This window comes from Tenrec ecaudatus, chromosome X (genome assembly GCF_050624435.1).
Source record: "Tenrec ecaudatus isolate mTenEca1 chromosome X, mTenEca1.hap1, whole genome shotgun sequence".
Classification (NCBI taxonomy): Eukaryota; Metazoa; Chordata; class Mammalia; order Afrosoricida; family Tenrecidae; genus Tenrec; species Tenrec ecaudatus.
This window is the reverse complement of record NC_134548.1, coordinates 119123852-119134921: the sequence shown is the minus strand read 5'-3', so window position 1 is coordinate 119134921 and position 11070 is coordinate 119123852.

Here is an 11070-nt window from a genome sequence, read left to right as displayed (position 1 = left end):
GACACACAATTACATAAAACTAAAGGCAGACTTTAAGCCCTCCTTTACTCTTAAATCTTGTGCATTTCCATCAACCCACTGCCACCTCCTACTGTTTCTAGAGTGTCCTTAGCCCAGTTAATGACCATGGCCAAATCATACTGTTCTTTCAAAAGGAGCTCGGTCTTCTAGGAGTCAATCCTCTTCTCTCCCTATCCTCTTCTTGAATTTTTCTGTCCTGGGAAATGCGAGGTACACAGCTGTACTCAGAGATAGCAGAGCACTGGTTGGGGGAGAAGGAGGCCTTTCCAACTCTGGCACATGCATTGGGTCCTAGGGGATGACTCCCTTAACCCATTTATGCTCCTGGCTCTTCCAGTGGAAAATGGAATCTGTAAACTATAACACAAGGGTTGCTTCTGTGATATTTTACTTGGTCCTGATGAAGAGCAACCCCCCCCCCTATGTCTAGTTAGCATGAACATGGTTCTTTGGGACCGCGTGTGATTCAGCTGAGGCGTGCCAGCCATAGTCTGTCTCAGCCTTGTACTCCTCTGACCTTGAGGTATTCCAGACTGCCACCAGTGACCGGGGTTTCTAGAGTTAGAACCCTGCAAGGCCAAAGAACCTCCTCGCTTCCAGGGCAACTTCTGGGTCACCTTTGGGGTCTAGACCATAGGTTCTCAAACTTAGTTGACTCCCCTTTTTAAAAAGTACCCAGTGCTCACCCTGTAGACAATGTAAACTCTTTTTTACTCTAGCCCCAATCCAGGATAAAGTCTACGTATCTGCTTTTGCCCCACTGGGTCCCTCCAGCAACCCTCCAGGTTCTGACTTCAGTCATACAGTCCTGTGCACGGATGAAGGATGGACACAGGTGGGGTAGAACAAAGCAACTGGGTTATATCCCTGAAGTATCTTAAGGAATGTCTAAAATCTTCTGGATATGAAGACCAAATGGGCCTTTATGAGTTGCCAGAATTTTGTGAATAGCATTTGAAATGCAGATTTTAATAGTCTCTTCTGCTTACTTAGCCATTAATTACAGGAGCAAAGGTCATATAAAGAGAGCTCACTAACTCACTGCATCAAATCAATTCCAACTCACATTGACCTTATAGGTAGAACTATCTACTGTGAGTCTCTGAGACTGTAAATCTTTACAGGAATAGAAAGCCTCATATCTCTTCTGCAGAGCAGCTGGTGGTTCGAACTGCTCACTTTGAGGCTCAGAGGAAGCACACCAGCCAGTGCAATCATGAAGTGTCATCGGGCCAGGTAACAGGCATCAGAGGATTCATAACAAACAAAAACGTGTTGGTGAGAATGAGGGGGTGGGGTTGGAGCAGAGACCCAAATCCCATCTGTGGACAATGGAGCATTCCCCCATAGAGGGGTCACAGGGAGGCAATGAGTCAATCAGGGTACAGCAGAGCAATAATGAAGCACACAATATACCTCTGATCCCTAGAGGCCTCCTCATGCCCTCCCCCCCTCCCCCACTATCATGACCCCAGTGCCGCTTCCCACTCTGGACTAAACGGGAGCATGTACATAGGTATAGGCAAGAGATAAAACTCACCACACATGGAACCCAGGAACAGGAATGGGAATAGAGATACCAAAAGGGTAGTGGGAAGAGGGAGAGGGATGGGGAGGAAAAGGGAACCGATCACAATGAATGGCACATAACCACACACCACCCTCTCCAGGGGGAAGAACAACAGAACCCAGAGGGGAAGGGAGACAGTGGTCGGTCTGAGATATGAAAACACTAACAATCTATAATCTATCAAGGGGCCATGAAAATCGGGGGGTGGGGGTGGTAGAGGAGCTGATCCCAAGGGCTCAATAGAAAGTAAATGTCTAGAAAAAAATGATGGCAATTTATGTACTAATATGTTGGACATAATTGATGTATGGATTGTAACAAGAGCTGTAAGAGCCCCCAATAAAATTATCTTTAATAAACAAATAAATAAATAGAGCGCAAGTGTTTCCCTATGTGAGGCCGTGGTTGTGCTATGGTTGAATTCTGGCCTTCCTTGGTCTGATTCTCGGCCAGTGTACCTCAAGCACAGTTCTTACTCAACTGTCAGTGGAGGCATTCATGTTGCTGTCATGACGAACAGGTTTCAGACCAAGGTAGATTAGGAAGGAAAGTGTGGTGATAGGCTTCCAGCCACCTGTCACTAAGAATCCTATGACTGGCAATGGTCTGATCAACAAGTGATGGTATGGAGGGCAGAGGCCCAGCAAGTGTGCTGGGGAGTGCTCTGAGTCAGTGGCTGGCTCCATGGCTACTAACAATGACGGGATTTCCCCAGCATTTGGGCTCTTACACACAGTGTTCCTCTACTCGTGGGTCACTCCGGCTTCGAGGGTTCATGGAAAAATCCATCAACGAGCCTTCTAGTCATCTAAGCAGAGAGATGCACGGATAGGTGAAGCAGACATTTATCATTTTCCATCTGATCACCCAATATCAAACTCCCTTCCAATATTTGAGAATCCTGGCCTGGTCTGCTTTGAACCCTGTCCCCCACGACCTTTGATTCATAATATAGTACTTAGCCTACCTTGTGACACCTTATATATTTGCTACCTAGATAGATGGGATCAAAGCCAAGTTTGCCTGACACTAAAATCGAGGCTTTAAAGCATTAGTTATGAAAAAAATTGAACACACATACAAAGATCAATAGAACTGTGAAATGAACCCATATGTCCCCATCACCAAGCTTTTGCAGCTATCTAGGTTTTTCGTGTTTATAGTCACATTATAAGTCCCAGATAGAGTAGGAGAAAAATGTGGGACAAAACTGAAAATCAGAAAAGTTTAGTGGTCTGATAGAGACTGGTAGGACACCCAAGACCATAGTCACCCTGCAGGTCTGAGACCATTTAAGATTAAAAGGGCAGTTTTTACCCAGTGGCAAGGTTCAGTGGGTTAGGAAAGGAGGACTGGAAACAGGAAACCCAGGGAGAAAGCAGAACCAGCGAGGCTACACGGAAGGGGTTGCAATGGGGGCGTGGAAACAAAATATGAAGGAATTGTTGACTCCAAAACTGATGATCTGCTGTCACAACATAGCATTGGTTTAAAAAGATTTTCAAGCGTGCTTTACCTATCCTCCACCCTTTCCCCTCTTTATGTTTGGATTTAATAATTTGAAGAAAGTTCTAGGCATTATATCATTTTCCCCTAATGTTTTGATATGCATGGGGGAAAAAAACTTAGGGACTTTTTCATAAAAATGACAATATCATCATTTCCCCTAATGAAACATACACCCATTTAGAAGGACACTGCCCTGCCTTCCTTCTACTTTCTTGCTCCATTCCCAGCAGGAGGCAATGCTCTGGCATCTGCTCTTGCACCTCCACTGAGCTGGAATTGTGGTTTGATGTGTTTTTGATAGTCACAATGTGCCCTTTTAGGCACGCAGACTCTCTTCTCCCTGTTGTACAAAGTGGAATGGAGGCATAGAGCTATAAAGTACCTTGTGCAAGGTCGCCCAGTCAATTAGTGGCTGATGAATGGCTGGGTCTATACGGCCTCAGACACAGTTTGAAAGAAAATGAAGTGAAGGGACTCCTGTGTTAGGAATAGTACTGTGTGGTTTCTGTTACTATGGGAGTCCTGGCTACTCAGCTTGGAGCAAAGCCTTTCCCTGGGTCAGTTCAATAATGGCCCATTAAGACAGCCTAATTGATGGGATTGGTTGGATTCTCTGTTCTGCTCCCTCTGATTGGATTGCAGTCGCCACCTAGAGGCAGTTCAGCGACACCCCTTTGCTTCTTTCTATGTTCCTGGAGTAGCCAATGGGGCTCGCCCCATCCCTTCTCTCTATTTAGGCTTAGACTTGCTGTCTGTCAAAGCAGAAAACACCCAGAGCATGCACAGGCAGCTCCAGTGCAAAGCCAAGAAGAAGCAGGAGTAGTCCAGTGTCCTTGTCTTTGTGAAGTACTTCCCCTACCCATGCTCACTGGCAAAGGCATTCATGGGTCAGGGAAGCATGTCATCACGTCTTCATACATTCAGGCCTTGAGATATTTTGAATGCCATGGATTTCTTGGGCATATCAAGAGCAATTGTCACACACATATTTATTTTTAATTGGGAGCTCTTACAAATATTATCTGCCGATGGTGGATTCATTCAGCTGAATTGAGACCTCTGAATCCACCAGCCTGTGCCCCCTGCAGTCTCAGCTTTGTCATCCTGCCTGTTGTTCAGCTTCCATGAATCTGGAGAAGCCTGACTTAAACTGGACTGGACTATTTCTACTACCATGTAAGCTTTCTCTATATAAATCTCATTCTATATACAACATATATAAGCATCACTGATTTTGCTTCTCCATAGAAGCCAACCAAACACAGAGGTTAACCAAGAAAATTATTTGAGGAAGAGAGAATTCAGTACAGGGGATTGGATGGTACCAGTGAGGGAAGAGCTGCCATGGGGTAGTAAGGATATGCTCCCACTTCCAGGCTATAACTTATGAGATGTGGCACTTGGTAGAAACTGGAGCCATGGTGAATCTAGTCAACCATAGAAGGGACATCACGTGTATTGGAGATAGGAAAGAAATACTTTGGATTTCTCCGCTTTCTTTGCTTTCCAACATCCTGCCAATGTCTTCCGGTGGGCAAACCCATAGGAGCCCTTGAAATAGAGTCTGCAAAGGTCAACTCCCTGTTCGATAAATAGAGAGCAGAGAAGAAGGGGAAGAGTGAGTATATTTAGAGAAACAGGCGCAGAAGCAGCACAGATCTAATGGCCGGACATATCCTCCTCCTCTTGCCTCCTCAAATGCAGTGGGATCGATCAGGATCTATCTGGAAACAAGGAACTCGGATGGGACACTGATTCCATGTTCAGCTGACTGTTTGAACCTACCAACCTCTCTGTGGGAAAACGATGTGACAGTCTGCTTCCACCAAGATTACAGCTTTAGAAATCCTATGGGGCGATTCGACTTTCTCCTACAGGGTTTCTATGGAGTCAGATTTGATTTATTGACAATGGGTTTTTGTTTGTTTGTTTTTGTCCTTTGTGGTTGTATCTGGAAATAGGTCTTTCATTCGAAGGAATAATTCTACATTTGATGGGAGGGGCCTGAATTTTTCAGTATGAGAGTTGGGATGAAACATGAGCATAACGTGTCTCCTTGAAAGTGCTGTCATCAAGTTCTATCCCAGCTTTCTCATTTCATCTATCTCTGCCCCCGTGTCTCTGTCTCTTTCACACACACACACACACACACACACACACACACACACACACACACACACACACACACACACTCCCTGCAATGATAATGCAAAGTCCACTTAGCTTTCCGGCAGTGTGTGATGATTCACTCTCAGGACTATCACAACCTGACCTTCTTGCCTGTAGGTCCTCCGCTTAGCAGCAGAGCGCTGAACTGCAATGTTCTCAGGCAGGTAACCTGCTGACATCACAGCCTGGAGACTAGGCCAGTCCTCCAATGCTTGACAGGCTTGAAGGTATATGTGAAAGGAGATGCCTCGGGGGTGTGCACACATTGTATTCCAAAGTGAAAACTGCCTGATATTAAAAAAAATAGAATCCTACATGTTAGTTCATGGAGGATTTAGCAGTCAGAGTTCAACAAGCAAAACAGAAACCAGGGGAAGGAACTCCACGGTGGGACAGGGATACATAGATGAGGGAAGATGCAGGGTTACCACGCCTCCTAACTCAAGGCACTTGCCCTAATGACCAATTAAAAACACATGTACTTTTTGTCGTCCCCCGCTTTGGAATAATTTCAGCTTTAGAAGAAATTTGCAAAGATGGTACAGCCCATTCTTGTCTAGCTCTCGCCTCATTTGCCCTAACTTACGACTGACTGTAGGTAACTCTTCTTATGCTCAGTTCTACAAACGAGGAAACGGGAGCTCAGAGAAGTGAAGTAACTCTTCCGCGGCCACAGCGAGAGCTAGGGCATAGCAGACGAGATGGAGAGTAAACCCAAGTGGGCCTGTGTGCATTGCAGCACCCAACTGCATCACATGTTTCCAGCGCCTTGGATGAGAAGGCATGCCCTGAACCCGAAACCCTTCATTTCACCTCACAGTTGGCTTGATCCCCTTAACGGAGAGCACTCATCCATAGAGCCACAGAATGAATGTTAGCACCGAAAGGGACATCTGGCGTCATTTGACTCAGGGAAGGATAGGCTTAATTTTATTTGCCAACTTTAACTGAACCATAGAAGCTACTAGAAGAAGGGAGCCAGTGTTGAGAATCACTCGTTCTCTTTGCTTGCTTGTCAAGGAAGAGTGCTGTGATGATTCTTGCTGTCTGTCCTAGAGGTTAAAGAGGAGAACAGCTGAGCCCAGGTGACCCACTAAGCAGCCCTCAGCCAATCTCATTTTTTTAGACTAGGTATCTGAGATTCAGAGAGAGAAAGTATTTTCCCTGCCTCAGTAGTGGTGCAGCAAAGAACCGATCCAGGACTCCTGATTCATTGTTACACATCCTTTCTCCTTTATGATGGATGCCTGGGGTCTTCAAAGTTCATGAGCAGCCACATAAGATGCAACTATTGGTCTCTCCCTATTCAGAGGAGAGAAGAAAGAGGAAAACCAAAGACGCATGGAAACCAGTAGTTCAATGGACTCACGGACTGCATGAACATCACGGACTGCATGAACATCATGGACTGCATGAACATCACGGATTGCATGAACATCACGGACTGCATGAACATCACGGACTGCAAGGACTAGATAGCACCTGGCTACCACTACCAATTTCTCTGACAGGCATCACCGATTAGAAGGTCCTGGAAAGAGTGGGAGGAAAATTTGGAACAGACCTCAAAATCGAGACTGGAGGAAACCCCAAGAGTATAGCCCTTCATCACCCTTCAGATCTGGAACCTCATGGCACCATTTTCCATCAAACAACAGAGAGGCCTATTAAGGGAACCACAACCCTAGGGAAGCGTGCACACCTTAGAATAATCAAGCATTTGAGGTCGAGAGAGCAGCATTTGCCCAGAACCAAGTTCAGAAGACTCAGGAAAGAAAACCAAAATATCTCACTGCCAGTGAGTCGATTCTGACTCATAATGGCCCGAAAGGACAAAGTAGAACTAGGCCCATGGGTTTCCCAGACTAAATACTTATAGGAGTAGCACTGACCTCCAGCAGAGTGACAGGTGGATTCAAATGACTGGCCTTGCGGTTAGCAGCTCAATGTGTTACCCAATGGAAATAGCAACTACGGGGCACAAGTGGGATAAGCAATGTTACACTGTAGGAAGGGCAACAGACCTTTAGGCTTTATTCCTACTTTATAAATGCAGCAACAACCTGGGCTCAGTGAAGTTAAAAAAACAAACAAACCCCAAACACCCAAAACCCAAACAACACTAACCTTGCCTAAGGGCCATGGGGAGTTGGTGGCAAAGTTGGGATTTAAAACTGAGGCTGGTCTGGCTCCGAAGCCTGCAGCAACCGTGGGCTCTCGTTTCTCACCACCACACTGCAGAATTTGTCCTCACAGTCTACTCTAGGTGGGGATGACCCAGCGCCCTCTGATTTGGTTAGAACTAAACTGTGCTGGCAGGGGAAGAAAAGATCAGTTCTGTTCTGACTAATTTTCTAATAAAGATGTGCTTGCAGGCCCTTACCTAGATGGAACAGATTTCTTTGGGCAGTCTCATGTTAGAGGTGTTAAATATTGACATATTGGGAGAGCTGACGTGAAAGGTGACCTCGTTCACTTACAGAGAAATGACTAATAGAACCTCAGTGTACAGTCAGCCTGCCTCGCCGAGCGAGTCTCTCACTTGGGAGGCTCAGCCAAACAACAGGCCAGACAATAAAATCGTGTTTGCATAAGACCACAGGGCATGATGACCATGGATGAGTCAGGAGGAAGCAGAAGATAATGAACGAAGATGAAGCTCTATGGAGGCCAAAGATGACTTTTTTAAAAGTTCCTTCTCCAACCTGAGAATATTTGATGCTATTAGCAGGGACAATGAAGAGGAAAAAAGGGTGGGATAAGTGAGTTCCAATTAGTTGATCAAACATTTCAAAGACATTGATAGGATGGAGTTTCCAAGGGAAGGTATTCAACTTGACTGACTTCATTAGAGCAATTCAGCATTGATTCAGGACAGATTTGTGTGAGCGATGGTGGCCTGTGTGCCTAGGGGCTCTTTAATGATACGATACTCTCCCTTCCTCATGAGTTACTGAACAAGGACTCCCAATTGGGCAGGGAGTCAAGAATTTGTTAACTACAGAGACGAGTGCAATTTCCAAAAATTATCTTGAAAAAACCCCTGTACTATGTGTCACTATATATCTATCATCTATCTATCTGTCTGTCTGTCTGTCTGTCTGTCTATCTATGCTGTATGACATCCAGCACTGTTATTGCCAGGTCAAAAGGACAAACAGAATGGGGCCTTGTTGGTGGCAGATCCATTAGTTAGCTACTTGGATTTAGTGCAGTTGCCAAAACTATTATAATGTAAATGATGTTTTCCTTCCAAACAAACAAAAACACCCAAACAGCAAATCCAGCGCTGCTGGCGGAGTTCATTGTAATGCCAGGTGAAGGCCTGGGTTATAGAGTAGAACCACTCCATGGGGGTTTCTTGGCAACAATCTTAATGGAAGTAGATCAGGCCTTTCTTTGGGGGAAAGCCTGTGCAGTGCATTCCAACCATCAGCCTTTGTTGGGGTGGTTAGGTGCCCTTGAGTTGGTTCCAACCCATTACAGCCCTCTGTCCCACAGAAGAAAGCACAGGCTGGCCCGGCGCCATCTTCCCACCCAATTGTTCCCATGCTTGACCCCATTGTTGCAGCCATGGTGGGTGTCACTTCACCTCATTGAGGGCCTTCCTCTTTTCCGCTGCCCTCTACTTTACTAAGCACAAGGTCCTTCCACAGGGATTGGGCTCTCATGACAAGATGGTAGTAAAAAGAAAAACCGGAATGGACCCTGCGTAGGGTTTCTGGCACCACGAATCTTGACAGGAGCAGACAGCTTCATCTTTCTCCCTCAGAGCAGCTGGTGGGTTTGAACTGGCAACCTTGCACCATCAGAGCACTTAAGCTCTTTCGTAGAGACCCCACTGGGCTTTTACTTTTTGTTTATGGCTGGCTAGGTCCTTGCTGATTGGTCAATTCACAAATTATAAAATTGGAATAGTATGTCTCTCTGTTCACAGATGGCACTAAAGATGACCCGCTCCCTCTGGTGCTTCTTGAGTAATGTCACACAAGCCCTGCTCATTTCCTGAATGCAAACGTTCCCAGCACCTCCTGAACCTGCCATGCCCTTGTTCCTCAACATATATTATTCCCTTGACTTGGAGCACATTTTTTTATTCTCTGCCTAACAAATGGCTATGTGTCCTCTAAGTTCTATCTGACATAAACTTTGCTGTGAAGTCTTCCAAAAACGCCCTCAGGCATTGCCCCTCACTGGTCACCTCTCTCATTGTAATTGTGTGACGTGGCCATCGTTTGAGCTTGCCCCACGAGTTGTGCGTAATTTCCTTGAAAGCGGGCTGTTTGATTTATGTCTGCCTCTCCCGAGTATAAAGCAAGGGGTCAGGGCTTAGGTGCTGAGTGAGTCAATGAATGTCCTACTCCTTAGTCATCGTCAGGCACTATTTCCAGGCTTTAAAAATTGGCTTCTCTTTCCCATCAAGAGGTGTTGATGGTCGATGGACATGCCGCTTAATGATGTGAATTAGATTGTTGGCGAAGAACACTGAAAGCACCGTGGACTGCCAAAAGGACAAGGCAATCTGTCTTGAGAGAAGTCCAGCCAGCATGCTCCTTAGAAGCAAGGCGGGTGAGACTTCGACTCACATCCTTTGGACGTGTTGTCAGGAGAGACCAGTCCCCGGAGGAGGACGTCAGGTTGGGAGAGTGGAGGGGCCGTGAAAAAGAGGAAGGCCCTCGACGAGATGGATTGACACCATGGCTGCACGGATGGGCTCGGTAGGGGATCACTCGGGAGGATGGTGCTGGAGCGGGCAGTGTTCTCTTCTGTTGCCCATGGGGTCGGGTCGCTAGGAGTTGGAACCAACTCGACAGCCCCTAACAACACCGGCAGCCCTCTGTCTAGACAGCTCTAGGAGCCTTGGCAGCGCTATAGTTAAACACTTGGCTGCTAACCCAAAAAAGTTGGCAGTTGGAACCCACCTGGCTGCTCAAATGGAGAAAGACCTATTGATCTGTTTCCACACAGATTACAGCCAAGAAAATAAAACGGGGGTGCAGGGGAGTTAATGTAAGGATGGTGAGACTTTATCTCATTTACTTTGGACATGATGTCAGGGAGACCAGTCCCTGGAAAACAACATCATGCTTGGGAAAGTAGGGGGGCACGGAAAAAGAGGGGAATCACCAAGGATCTGGGTTAACACAGGACTGCCAACAAGAAGCTCAAACCCAACAATGATGGTGAGGATGGCACAGGACCAGGCAGTGTTGGGTTCTGTTGTGGGTGGCTATGTATTGGAGCCAACTCCATAGCACACACCAACCACAAAAAAAAACACCACCACCACCAAGCATTGTGCAAGGAGTCCTGGTGATACGGTGGTAGAAGCATTGGCCTAACCACAATGTCAGTGGTTCAAACCCACCAGATGCTCTGAGAGAGAAGGGTGAGGCTGCTTGCTCCCAGGAAGATTAATAGTCTTGGAAACCTCAAGGAGCAGTCTTGTTCTGTCCTATCCAGTTGCTCTGGGTTGGAACAGACTCAGGAGCAGCGGGTTATAGGCACAGTGTGAACATTTTGCATGAATGTTCTCATGTAGGCAGTAGGTGTTTTTCTTTACATGCATATTTTACAGATAAGGAAGAGGAAATTCAGAGCAGTGATGGGCCCAAAGTGATACAGCTAATCGGGTGCAGAGATGGTATTTGAAGCTAGGCTTTTCATTTTCAGTGCCTATGTTAGCTCCCCTACACTGCGAACCTCTTCCCTCATCTGTGTATCTGGGCAGAATAGTCTTTGGTGCCTTTCGTCTCTTACCGTGTCTCTGGGGACTCAGGCTCTTGATGTCACTTCCTGCC